General features: G+C 38.6%; 1 protein-coding gene across 1 annotated transcript in view; it reads left to right on the top strand.

Annotated features, from left to right (window-relative positions):
• The window catches only part of DAB1 (DAB adaptor protein 1), a 1,264,232-nt gene that overhangs the window by 587,669 nt on the left and 662,368 nt on the right, over nt 1-14,195 (top strand). The window contains exon 3 of the mRNA XM_032297127.1: nt 8,818-8,891. The gene's annotated coding sequence lies outside the window, so the exon portion shown is untranslated. The remainder of the gene's footprint in view (nt 1-8,817; nt 8,892-14,195) is intronic.

The raw sequence follows: 14,195 nt of genomic DNA on the forward strand, positions 1-14,195 counted from the left end.
GAATTTCCAGAGAATGGGGGAAACTGTGCATAGAAGCATTGGAAGTCACAGCTGAGATATCCATAATCCATCAAGATTAAGAGCAAAGCAAAGAGGCTGGGTGCAGTGGCACACACCTGTAATCCCAGCACTTTGGAAGGCAGAGGTTATCTGCTTGGGGACAGGAGTTTGAGACCAGCCTAGCCAACATTGCAAAACCTCATCTCTACTAAAAAATAAAATAAAAAAAATAGCTGGGTGTTGGTGACACATGCCTGTAATCCCAGCTACTCAGAGGCTGAGGCATGAGAATTGTTTGAACCTAAGAGGAGGTGGTTGCAGTGAGCTGATATCATGCCATTGTACTCCAGCCTTGATGACAGAACAAAATTCTGTCTTAAAAAAAAAAAAAAGAAAAAAGATTGCAAAGAGTAATATAGGGAAATCAATACAAAAGCAATCGACACTGGAACAGTGCAGGGCATAGGAGCAGTGGTAGAAGAGGTGCTGGAAAACACAGTCACTGAAACAAATAGGGCAATGATACCAAAGTTGTGTTTGGTGTACGTGGACTTCCCTCCAGTGTGGTCCCATGTGTGTTCTCATAACTGCCAGTACTTATGTCTATCCTTGTCATTGTTTACTTGTCTATACTCATTTGACCGTGAGCACCAGTACATCACCAGGGTCTAGAACTGTGTCTGGAATGTAAGAGGGGCTCAGTAAACATCTGTTGAAGAAAAGGAAGGATCGATGGATGACTCGATAAATGAATAGGTGAATCAATTTGTCATAGCTACTAGGGGTCCAAGATTTATGAACTATATTACATCCATCTGCTGTCTTTTATATAATCAGAAGAATCCAGCCAGAGACAAATTTTTTTCAATTATTCATATTTATTCTAGAGTGATTCAACATAGCAAAGAAGGATCTAACATTAAAGTTTTGAGCTTCTTTTGATTAAATTTCCTTTCTTATTAATGTGCACTATAACATGAATGTATTCATTTGGAGTAGAGGTAAAAGGTCTCCGTATTCTAAAGTTCTGAAGTTAGAATAACTTCATCTAGATGTCAGACTAACTTCTAGATGCCTCTACTTGTCTGCTAGTTGCCTTGCAGATATGAATGCTCTCACTGAACTGTCTGCTGCTAAACTGTCACTGCAGATTAGATGCAACATGAGGGTTCTTGTCAAATCAAGTTCCATATATCTTGCTGGCCACTGGCTGGAACATTAGAAAGGAGGAAGGTCAGTGGGTCCCTGCAGTGGGAGCTAAGAAAGCTTAGGATTCTCACACTCTTCAGTGGGGAACTCCCATACTGTGACTGGTTCCCCTAGGGGTTTTACTGCTCACACTTTTGCTATGATTGGATATATGCAAATTGGAATACTAGATATAATTTGTGTACATGCTGCCTCTGCTACCCTCATCCAACAGTGTAGAGTTTTTGGGGATGTGCAGATCAGGTAACCCTAACATGATGCTGCTTACATATATGGTGCCTTTCACTGGGACACAGGTAGTCCTCATGTGTTGATGATCTTTAAGTGGTAGGGCCAGAATTGAGACTTGTGGTCTTAATTCATACACTCACCCGCTATATGGCTCAGACAGGACCAGGCCTCAGAAGTGCTGGGGTTGTAAACCCAGTCAGGTGCCAGAGCATGGAGATGTCTTGGAGATCTTTTGCAAATACATATAATTGTTTGTATAATAAGGCTAATTACAAGGCCTGCCATTCATTCCATGCCTATCACACACTAGTCACTATGCTAAGGTCTCTCAAAATAGTGCTTAATGTTGCAACAAGTGTAATTATATATTCTCCCATTTTAAAGGAGGAAACTCAACTTTAGAAAGGGGAAATAACTTGTCCGGAATCACACAGAGCTCACATGCTATTAAGAAAATATACTAAATTTTCATATAAGGTAGTAATCATAATCAATGAAGATGTGAAAACGGGGGTAAAACAAACAAATGAAAAGCAACTACCTATTGTCTTTTACCCTGTGATTGGAAGGCAAACATATTACTCTGTAGTATCTATGAACAGCTTATTTCTGTGGCTTTTCTGGGAGCTGTGTTTGAGAATTTTAGGCTTATCCCAAGATCTAAAGGTAGAAACTTTTCTAGGCTTCCAGACCCTCTCAGCTAACAAACTGCAGTCACATTCTGGTCCAAGACCTATGCCATGTGTAAGACCACAATAAAAGACCAAATATTATATTAGTGCAAAAGTAATTGTGGTTTTTGCCATTAATGTGGTTTTTGCCATTCAACATAATGGCAAAAAGCATAATTACTGTTTTAGTATATGTGCTTCCCATGTGAGCACAAAAAAAAAGAAAAAAAAAAGCACAATTGCTTATGCACCAACCTAATAGAAAGTGTGTGTACTCAGACCTCTCATTTGAGGTGACTAAAATAGTGTCTTGGGTAACAGAATATCATGGCTTAAAAAACAATACTTATCTCTCACATTTCTGGAGGCTGGAAGTCTGAGACCAGGGTGGCACCATGGTTGGGTTCCGGTGAGGGCCCTCTTCTGGGCTGCCAACAGCCAACTTCTTTTATCCTCACACAGCAGAAAAAGAGTGAGAGAACTCTCTCGGGTACCTTGTATAAGGGCACTAATTCCATTCATGGTGGCTCCACCCTCATGACCTAATCACCTCCTAAAGGCCCCACCTCCTAAGACGATCATATTGGGGGTTACAATTTCAGTATATGAATTTAGCAGGGGTGGAGAGTCACAAACATTCAGACCATTGAAAATAGACTTTCTAATGCAGCCACAGCCTGGAAAGAACCGGTTAAATTTTTTACCTCATTAGAGGTAGAGGTTCTTCACCAAAAGTTGTTAAGCAATGCTAGATCCCAAACATGAGCATTTTAGATTTTTCTCTAAACTCGAAATTTCTAGTATGTATTTAAAAGAAATCACTTTTTGTCCCACTGGATTTGTAGTTTGTGTATTATTTCTGCCACTAACATGTACCAGATCCCCTTTCCCTGCTTCATGTTTCTCCATGGCACTTATTGTCATCTGACATACACTATATTTAATTATTTATTTGTTTATTGGCTCTCTCTCTGTCCCCTGGAATGCAAGTTCCTTAAGGGTAGAAATATAAGTCTAGTTTGTTATTAAATCCCCAGTGTTCAAACCGGTGTTTGGTACAATTAGATGCTCAAAAACTATTTATGAATGAATAAGGATGTATGGGTAGATGAAAGGATGGATGGGTGGATGGATGAATGAATGATGAAGGATGCATGGTTGGGTGATTGATGATGAAGGATGAAGGGTGGAGGATAGATGGTAGGATGGATGGATGATGGATGATGAAGTATGTAGGATGGAGAACGAATAGACGGATGGGTTGTATGTATGATGACTGGCTGGATAGATGGATGGATGGACAGTTTGGATGGATGGATGGATATGTGGATAGTTGGTTGATGAATGGATAGATATGCCTTATTGGCTATGAAAATTTGGGATAAAATTATAGTAATTAAGATAGTATGAATATTTGTACAGAAATAGAAAACTAGTCTAGTGGAAAAAAATGTAGAGCCCCAAAACAGGCTGTGCATATTAGAAACTTTGTTATGACAGATACATTATTTCAATATAGAAATGATGGAATGAGAAATAAATGGTACCAGGACAAAGCATAGCTATACAGAAAAATTATTTAATCCTGATCTTATATAAATAATATCAAATCATAACTTAAGAAATATTAGAAGTAACTATAGGTCTATATATAGGTTTTTATGACCCAGATGTAGGAAAGAATTTATTAAGTAAAACCAAAAAGAAGCACCTACCTTAAAGGGAAATACTAATATATTCATTACGCTAAAATTTTTAAAAGTTTAATATATCATTTTAAACAAAAGCTTTACACTAGGAAAAATATTTTCAACATATATACCCACATAAAAGTTAGTATTGAAAGCAAACAAATTTAGTACAGAATTTAGTACATAATTATAACAAGCCCCTATGTACCATCACGTATCTTTGTCAAATATTATCATTTTACCATTTTGCCCTTTCCTCTACTTAGGGTCCCTCTTTCTATGACTTGTGCCTACACCTATTTTAGGACTTTGCTAAATGTCAACTTCTGGTGACATTCCCCTAACTACCCATTTAAAATTGAACTCTTATCCTCAGCACTCTTTATTTCCCTTCTCTGCTTCCAGTCTTACCATGGCATATATGACCATCTGATATACTAGGTGTTGTATTCTTTCTCTCTTTATTATTTATTTATTATTTTTTGGTGTGTGTCATCTCCCTTCTGTAGCAACCCAATAGAAAAATGAACATCTGAGAACATATGAAAAAGCAAATCACTGAAGGGAAAACCTAAATGGCCGATTAAATAAACTACAAAAGAATGTTCTATTTCACTATTGTATTTTAGCATGTAGAGAAATACATGCTAAAGCACAATAAGATATATCTATCAAGTTGGAAAAATGTTTAAATCTGATCTGACAATACCAAATGCTGGTATTGATGTGAACTAATGCTGGAGTGGTATAAATGCTGCTGTCACTTTATAGGGCAACATCTAATAGGCCAGGAATGGTGGCTCATGCCTGTAATCCCCGCACATTGGGAGACCGAGGAAGGTAGATCATTTGAGGTCAGGAGTTTGAGACGAGCCTGGCCAACATGGCAAAACCCTGTCTCTACTAAAAATAGAAAAATTAGCTGGGTGTGGTTGTGGACTCCTATAATCCCAGCTACTGGGGAGGCTGAGGCAGGAGAATTGCTTGAACCAGGGAGGTAGAGCTTGCAGTGAGCAGAGATAGTCTCACTACATGCCAGCCTGGGCTGCAGAGTGGGACTCCATCTCAAACAAAAAGTCTAATAATGCAACATCTAATAATTTTGAAGATGCATGTACTCTGTGGCACAGCAAGTCCACAGATAAATCTCACACATAGGTACCTAAGGCGTATACATTGTCCACTGAAGCAATTATTTATGTTAGCACAATTTGGGAACTGGCCAAATAGCCATCAAATATGGATCATCAGGCCAAAATATAAACACATGATAAAATACTATCTACATGTTAAAAAAAATTTATCTAATGGACAAAATCTTGAAAATATAATATTGGGAAAAATGGCTTTAAGTGGATGCCTACAGTTAGGATACCATCTAAACAAAGTTTTAAAACATGCAAATCAGTAGTATATATTGTTTATGAATACAAATATGTATTAGAAACAGAAAAATATGTATGAAAATTTAGGAGAGTTGTTATCTTTGAAGAATTGGGAAGGAATTCATGGGAGTCTTTGTTTATATCTACAATATTTTATTATAAAAAAAGAAAAGATCTGAAGCACATAGAACAATAATATCTGACCACGCTGGTATCAGTACATAGGTGTTTGTTATAATTATGTCTATATTCAGGTTCATGCTTGAAATATTTAATAAGAAATTAGGAGGCATTTAAGTATGACTTAAGAAGGAATAGAATTCAAGCTGTTGAATTCCAAATAATATAATGCAACAAGGTAAAATTGTGAACTGTGTCCAAACCCAGATTCAGTGCCTTCTTTTCATAACAGTTAATGAGATTAGGCTTTGGAACCAGACATTCTGAGTTTTAATCTTGACTCAGATATTGAGCATCAATTTTCTCTTATTTAAAGTGTAAACATAAGATAAACAAAATCAAGAATGGAAAAGCAACAGAGAAAATAAATGAAACCAAGTTGGTTCTTTAAAAAGATCAACAAAATTTACAAATCTTTAGCTAGGTGGAGAAAAAATGAGAGAAGAATTAAATAACTAAAGTAAGAAATTAGAGGGGACATTTCTACCAATTTTACAGAAGTCAGAAGCATTATAAAGTAGAAAGCAGGACCTCCTAATGGAACCACATAGTGGTTACATTTTTGCTTGCTGCCTAGACGGAGCCAATTTATCAAGGCAGGGGAATTGCAATAGAGAGTGTTTTACACATAGAGCCAGCTAACGCAATACTGAGATTTTACTATTAGGCAAATCAGCCTCCTAGAGCATTTTGGAGCAAGATTTTTCAAAGGTAGTTTGGGGAAAGGAGTGGGAGTGGCTAGAGCAATGGGTGCTTGCTGCTGATGGATTGGGGGTACAATCATATGGGTGTGAGAAATAGTCCTTCTGCACTGCTGGTCACAGGTGAGGTCACAGGCATGGTCGCTGGTTCCAAGTGGAGCCATCAGTCATCAGACATGCAAAAAATCTGGAAAGATATTTCAAAAGGCCAATCTTAGATTCTGTAACAGTGATGTTATGTGCAGGAGTAATTAGGGAAGTTGCATATCTTGTGAACTTTGAAATAATGGCTGGCAAGCATTTGTCTACACCTTAGCAAAATTCAGGTTCCTCTATCCTCCTAGCCTTCTGGTCTCTCACTAGCTTTACAGGGGTGGTTGGGTTTTGGGAAGGCTATTATCATTTAAACTATAAATTAAATTTCTCCCAGATTACCTTGGTTTAAATCCGGGAATAATTAAGGGCAGCTTGAAGACTAAAGGCAAGAAGGGAGTTGGCCAGGTCAGATCAACCCCACTGCCATAATTTTCCCACTGATAGGATTTTTGCAAAGGAAGTTTCACTAATAACAAATATAATGAGGATTAAATGAGAAAATATGTATATAGTGCTTAGTATACTTTATAGCATGTAATATAAAGGAAGATTGGTGTGTGTTTAAGAGCTCCTGGTCTTTACATAAAGAGAAACGAACTTGAAGCCTGTTTTGAATTCCATGCTTTCTGTCATTTGTTTGTTTGTTTTCTACAATAACCCTATCAGGTTGAACTTATTATCCCCCTTTACATATAAGAAAACTGAGGCTTAGAGAGGTTAAATAACTTGCTTAAGATTACCTAACCCTTAAAGGACAAAAATGGAATGTAAACCAGGTCTATCTGCAGAAAAATGTTACTGTTTATTAATATCCTGGCTATATATCACTAGCTTTATGAGTAGACTAAGTTGAATTTCTAAAAAAAACACTATAATAATCTATCCTGTAACTTTTATTCCCTTGAACAGGGAGTCAGCCATTTCTGATTAAAACTGATAACAAGCCCCTACTAGGTTTATGTGTATGTAACTCCAAATCTGTAAAATAACTGAGTTGTTATAATGGAATATTTTTACTAGATAAATATTTCTGCCTTAAACAGATTCTTGGTCTTGGAGTACATTGGAAAATCACTAGGCTGTGATATTTTATTATACTGAGTTTGTGTGTGTGTATATTTTTAACCATAAGCTCTTTTTTTTTTCAGTTTTACTGACTTCTCTGAAAAATTTCTACCTCTCTGTTTTCCATCTTCTTGTATCTTTTATGAATCCAAATTGAACATCACTTTTTATTGTCACTGATTATTTTGAATGAACAATTTTCTTAATATAATTTTAGTCAGGTGAATTTCATTAATTAATTCTTTTGTTCATTCATTCATACACTCATTCCTCCCTTAGGCAACACACATTGATGGAATGGCAATTGTGCCAGTCTCTGAATAGGTTCATGGGAAGCAAAGTTTAATAAGGCATAAAAATGTCATCAGAGGAGCTCACAACCAAGGGAGACAGAGATGAAAATGGATAATTCCAGTGCAGTGTTACCTTCAGAATGGAGGTATTTTGGGGGAATAGAGAGTCCCCAACTAATTGAGAGAAATGGTACAGAAATTGTGATATTGGAGCTGAAACTTCTGTTTGCTTATTTTCTGTCTGGAAAAATAATGCATGATCTCTGTAGAAAATTTAGAAAGCATAAGGAAGCAAGAGAAAATAATCTATAATCATACACAAAGATGACCACTGTTAGTTTTAAGGACCAACCCATAGATGAGCTTAAATTTTATCAACAATTTTGTTATATTATACAAAATATATTTTCTTTATCTTGAACATTTACAAAATTATTTTTATATGTACATATTATTCTCCTATGCAGAAATACCAACATTCATTTTATTATTCCTCTATTGGGTGTTTCCTTCTTACAAATAACCCTATGATGAATATCCCTGTGCATAAATACCAGTCTGCATTCATAATTTTTTCCTTAAGAAGGAATTCAGCCAGCCTGGGCAACATGGCGAAATCCCGTCTCTACAGAAAAAAATGCAAAAATTAGCCAGGCATGGTAACACACCTGTAGTCTCAGCTACTTGAGAGGCTGAGGCAGGAGGATTGCATGAGCCCAGGAGGTTGAGGCTGCAGTGAGCCATGATTCTACCACTGCACTGCACACTTGAGCATGGGCAACAGAGTGGGACCTTGTCTATTTAAAAAAGTAGAAGAAGAAGAAAGAGAAGGAATCTAGAAACTGAATTACAGATTAAAGGGTCTGATTGCTTTTAAGACTCAGCATTTTCTCCAGTGCCTGCCTCTTTCCTGATCACAGAGCAAGAGCCCAAGCCCTTTAGAAAGTCAGACAAGTTACAATGTGGGGAAGTTCTTTAAAAATTCTTAACATCTTTGTTGTCTGTGTAGATATGTATATATGTGCATATGTATGTGTCTCAGAAACAAACACACACAAGTATCCTGACTCTCTTTTAAGAGGCATTCTGTGACTAACTCTTGCCTAACATGCACAATGGTTTGTATTTGACTTTTTTGTCAGTCATATTTTTATTTTATCCATCTCTCTATTCCCAGTGTCTGTTGCATGGTAGGAAGTTAGTAAATGTTCCTTGACTGATAGAGAAGAAAAACAAGACCATTCAATAATTAATGTTTACTTTTTTTTTTAATATCATGTTTTGTTTGTTTTCAGCCCTCAGCAAGACATGGTGGTGAGCCCTGGCTCTAAGTCTCCATGATTGAAGAACTCTTTTGTACAACACAAAGGTAAATATTTGAGTCTGGCTGGGTATTGCTGGTACGAGAAAAATCTTTCTCTTTGGAAAAATTTCCTACAAATATCTCTGGGTTCTCTCAAAGTGGTAGCTTTTGTATTTTGTGTTTCTGCTTGAAACACGTCGGAGGGTTCATGGAGACTTTGGAAGTGGTGCTTTGGTTTGCTTTTCTCTAGTCGAATTTGTGTTTGTGGTTAGAGGAAGAGAATATTGATTCTCTTTTGTCTTTTCTTTAAGTACCTGGTAAATGTCATTAGCATCCTTAGGTTTTTCTGCCTCTGTTTTAGCCTCTTCTAATAGATCATCTCAGGTTGGCTTGCTTTTCAACAGAACTATGTTAGCTCTCTTTCTTAAATGTGCCCCTCCGCCCGGCTGCCCATTTCAATGTATTTACCAACAGAAGAAACACCTCTCAACTGTGGAAAATAAAGTCAAACAATATGTAAGATAAATGCAGAAACATGGAAAACAGAGCTGGAGATTTACGAGCATAAGGGGAAAGTACTGTTATTTTGACGTCCTAAACTTTTAAATGATGGCAGCACTGAATTATGTACTTCATACAGGAGCCAGGAAGGCACAATTGAAAATGCCTATTCTTTTGACAAATTAGAAGCATTCATTCCAATATCTATTTCTTGTTTACCAGGGATAATGCTGAATGAATCACAGACTAGTGGATGGATGTCCCTTCCAACACTTTTAATTAGCAGTGCTGCCTATTAGGATGAACAGAGCGTTGCTTTTCTGCCATAGATTACCCCTAACCCCCCCTTAAATGGAATAGAAATCTTATTCTCCACAAGGTAATATTCATCTCTTCCCCAGCCAGACAAGCATAGAAAATTAAACAATGGTCCATTAAAAGCCCAGATAATGTATTTATCATTTCCAGTTTATGTGAGTTTGCAAGGCAAATACAAGTGGGAGCTATTTGTTATGGGACCTTGGGGAACAACGGGACTGGAGAAGGAGCGGGGAGGTTGGAGGATCTGAGACTTGTAAAAATTCATTAAAAATATGAGAAGCTATTGGAGACAGAGGAAATTAATTACTCTGAGGGACTCAAATGTCACTGTTCATTTAAGTGACCTGGTGAGGAGGCTGAGAAACCTTTTTTTCTGAGGGTTTCTATAGTGGAGGAGGTTGGGAGCTGGGATTCCTCAGCTGTCAATTTTTGCATTTCCTTGGTGGCTTATTGACATGTTAAGCTGATTTGTACCCCAGCATCCTCTAATGAGTAGAGTTCAATGAGAAACAGAGTCAGGGTAGGGGGACACTTGCCTCCACCTCCACCACCACCATAGGCTGCCCAGGTTATTCAGATGAGCTTCACCATGTAAGTAACTGCCGGACCTAGGGGAAAGCCTGTAATTTACCACAATAGAGAGAAGAGGCTGATCATTTGATGCTGGACCGAGTTTGATCTTTTATTATTGCCTTACCATCCACAAAGCTATTCTCTAAGGTAGAGTGAATTTGGGAAGACAAATTAAGGTTTTCTACCTACGGAGGACTAGGGAGCAGTAGCTTCTGAAAACAGTCATCTTTTCTAGATTGCCTGTCTAATAAATCTCTTTAATGCATTCTGCCTATAGACAGAGGTTGAGAATATATAGATTTGTTATGACTTAAAAGCTTAAAATCAGTAAGCATTGAGAGCAATGGAATAAAAGCTTTCTCATACATGTGCCTTACCTAGACTCAGAAATTCAATGTTTTATTCTGTACTCTGCCATTGTGCCCCTATGAGGCCCTATCCAAGTCACCATAGTCCTTCCAGCCTCTGTTGGATGATTTATAAAGCAGGAGCAGCAATGTCTATCTTCTGTGATTGTTAAGAAGGTCAATGTGCCAAAAGAGCTTTGAAGGATGGAAATAGCATCTGGGCGTATGGTATCCTTATCACCTATTGGTATATTCTATTTTAAAAGTATTCATTCTTAAACATGGAGGAAACTCAGTGGTTTCCGTGTTCCTGCCTGGGTCAAGGTTAAGGGGCTCAGCAGTATCCTCCCGGCTTGTTCAGTCAGGATTGGTGAATCAGCAAACTAAAGAAGGAAGAGCAAATGTCGACCTGAGGACTTCTCTAGGGAGACTCTATTTACATGGTTTGGGGAAAAAGAAAATAAGTAAGTGAAGCCTATTCTTGGAGAAGGTGGGACCCCTGGATGCTCACCTCCAGAGGCAGTCCCAAGGAGTTACCACCTCTCCAACTGGAAAACATCCTATGCTTTTGAAATGGAAACACATCATTTATTTGAAGGTGCATCACTGACAAAATGATGCATTGCTGAAGGTAGTGGAGGCGATGTTTGAAAGTTATTCATCTATTCCTGCAAAGAGATGATGAAGTAAACTAGGGCAGTGTCAGTGGAGCTAAAGAAAAGAGAGCTCTGAGAGCCCTTTGCAAGGAGGACTTCCAGACTTCAGTAGCCCAGGTGGCAAGCATGTAGAATAGGGAGCAGTACAGTGACTCCACACTTCAGAGTGTTCCCCAGGTGCGTGTACTGTCATTAATGGAAATGTCAAAAAGGGGAGAATAAAATCTCTTCCCATAAGAAGCTCAGTAAGTTAAAATAATCATATAGAGCAGACAGAAATGAGCCCAGAAGAGCAAGGCTTGGAACTTTTCTGAGAAAGAGTGTTATTTGAGCTGGTCCTCAAATGATGAGCAGTCTGTTCTGGGTGAGAAGGGTTCAAGGCAGACATTCCACAGTAGACCAGCTGCATACAGCAGCACTGAGCCACAATTGGTTAAAGAGACACACACTTGGCCTGTTATATTTCTTCAGCAACCAGACTATTTGGGGGTTTCTGTTCTGTTTTGTTTTGTTGTTTTGTTTTGTTTTGTTTTGAGATGAGGCCTTGTTCTGTCACCCATGCTGGAATGCAGTGGCATGATCTTGGCTCACTGCAGCCTCAACCTCCTGGGCTTAAGAGATCCTCCTACCTCAGCCTCCCAAGTAGCTAAGACTAGGGGCATGCACCACCATGCCCAGATAATTTTTTCATTTGTTTGTAGAGATGGGGTCTTGCTATGTGGCTCAGGCTGGTCTCAAACTCTTGGGTTCAAGTGATTCTCCCACCTCAGCCTTCCAAAGTGTTGGAATTACAGGCATTAGCCACCACGCCCAGCAGCAGCCAGAGTTTTGTACACCCAAATGCCCTCGATGATTTTCAAAGGCTTTCATGGTATTGTTGTGTCCTAGGCTTGAACATGGTAAACTACCTGCCTGTCCTCATTAGCCACCCTTGTAGCAGCCCAGGGACCTGTCCTGAGAAGGCTCAGAATGCATTCTGAATAGTTGCTAAAGCAACTATCCCCATTCCTTCGTGTTCTTTTGAGGTGTTTTTGTTTTGTTTTGTTTCACCATTACCTTTTAAAATTACTTGAAAGTCTTCAGCATAACTGAGCTATTGGTTATTCATTTATCATATTGTTTTGATTTGTCCATCTTTATGTTCATCTGCAGCCCTTAGAGGTGAGACAGTATGCCTTTCCCATGTAGGTAATAAGACAGGAAAATGTTTTCTTGCTATTTTTTCTTTTCTACCCCTTCTTCAATTCTTCCCTTTAGTGCCTCCTATATGCCTGTTTGTTTTTATTTTCTCTGATTTCCCCTACTTTCCCTTCTACTTTCCTTCTTCCTTCTCATAGAATTGTACATTTTCAACTTGAAAGAAAGTAGGAGATTCTAGATACTCAGGCCTCAACTGTAAAAACTTTGAGAGGTCTCTTAACCAGGTGGTAATTTCCCCTTTCTTACCTGTTATTTTTGGTGGCAGTGATGACGTGGCTTTTCAAAGCTGAATGTCTTAGATTCAAATCTCTGCCCCAAGACATAACAGCTGTCTGACGTTAACCAAATCAATCTCTTTAAACTTCAGTTTCATATCAGGAAAATGAAGGTAGTAATAATACTTTCCATAGGTGATTGCTGTAAGGCTTAAAATAATGCATATGAAAGGGTCTGGAACATTATATGGTCTCAATTTATAATGTTAGCAGTTATTACTGCTCATAATAATAAACACATATTCTTGTAAATTCTTAAAATGCAAAGGGCAGATATGTTGATCTTTTGACAACAAGGAAGACCGAAGCTGAGGAGCCTCTTTCCTACTCTATAGCTGGTCTTATAAAATGAAAATTCCTTGGGACAGAGACAAAGACAGCAGCTAAATCCCTGGGTGCACAGGGAGCCCTCCCTGGCTGGAGAATGACCTCAGCGCTAAACAGTCAGAAGTCCTGCCAGGTTTTTAAGCTTTCTCTGGGCTTCCAGAAAGCATCTCAGTCAGCCCTCTCCCAGCTTCAATGTTCCTTCCTGGATAGCATGGTAGCTTTGTAATATACCAATGTGACTAGATTGAATTACATTACTGAGAATCTGGTTTCTTGGCATGCTTTCAGTTAGGTGGGCCACAGGGAGACTTGGGGGATACACGAGGGGAGAAGGGAGGTGGCAGCCATCCTGTAGCTTGCATGCTGTTGCTCATCTGTGGACCGAGAGGAACCTTGCAGGCATGAAGCAGCATATGCGCCTGCAGCTGCTTTCCCCCTCCCTGGATTCTCCTTCAGCTTCTCCATGGCCATGTCCAGATGTGTGTGCTTAGCTCTTTGACAAAGGACTCTGGCTTCTACAGGTCACCCACATCATCCAGCTGGGAAGCAGTAAAAGCCAGAGTTCTCATTTATTGTCACAGGATTTCAGCTCATGCTTCCAGATTCTGGGCTGCTCTCAATTTCCCCCCCTTAATCCATCTTCCCTTCCTAATGGCCTGCCCAGCAGACTTCAAGCTCCAACATCAGATGTGAGACAACAGACTTACAGACTGCTTAACCAGCTCCCACAATTGCATAAGGCCGAATCGCTCTAGTAAATAAATGATGCATATATAGTTATAAAAATATGTATATATATGTTACATATAATGTATTCATTAGTGGAGCAGAACCAACCACTAAGAGATTACGTATGTGTGTATGTACATGTGTGTATGTATGTGTGTGTGTATATATATATATATGCATACACACATATGTCCTTGCACATACACATTATCTACTAGAGGTTGTTTCTCCTTCTCTGGTTGAACTCTGACTGATTCAGACAGGCATGAGCTTTTTGTAACAGGGAATTTCCTAATTCATAAGGCAGCCCATTTGTTTTCTAGCTCCCCACTACAATTCCCTATTCTGTAATACAGCAAAACAGAAATTAACCTTGTAATCCAAAATATATCCTACTTTATCTTTTGGACTTGTGCCCCTCTCAGCCCTGAACTTGTGCCC

Source organism: Sapajus apella, unplaced genomic scaffold (genome assembly GCF_009761245.1).
Source record: "Sapajus apella isolate SASKATOON/1434 unplaced genomic scaffold, GSC_monkey_1.0 scaffold36, whole genome shotgun sequence".
Taxonomy (NCBI): domain Eukaryota; kingdom Metazoa; phylum Chordata; class Mammalia; order Primates; family Cebidae; genus Sapajus; species Sapajus apella.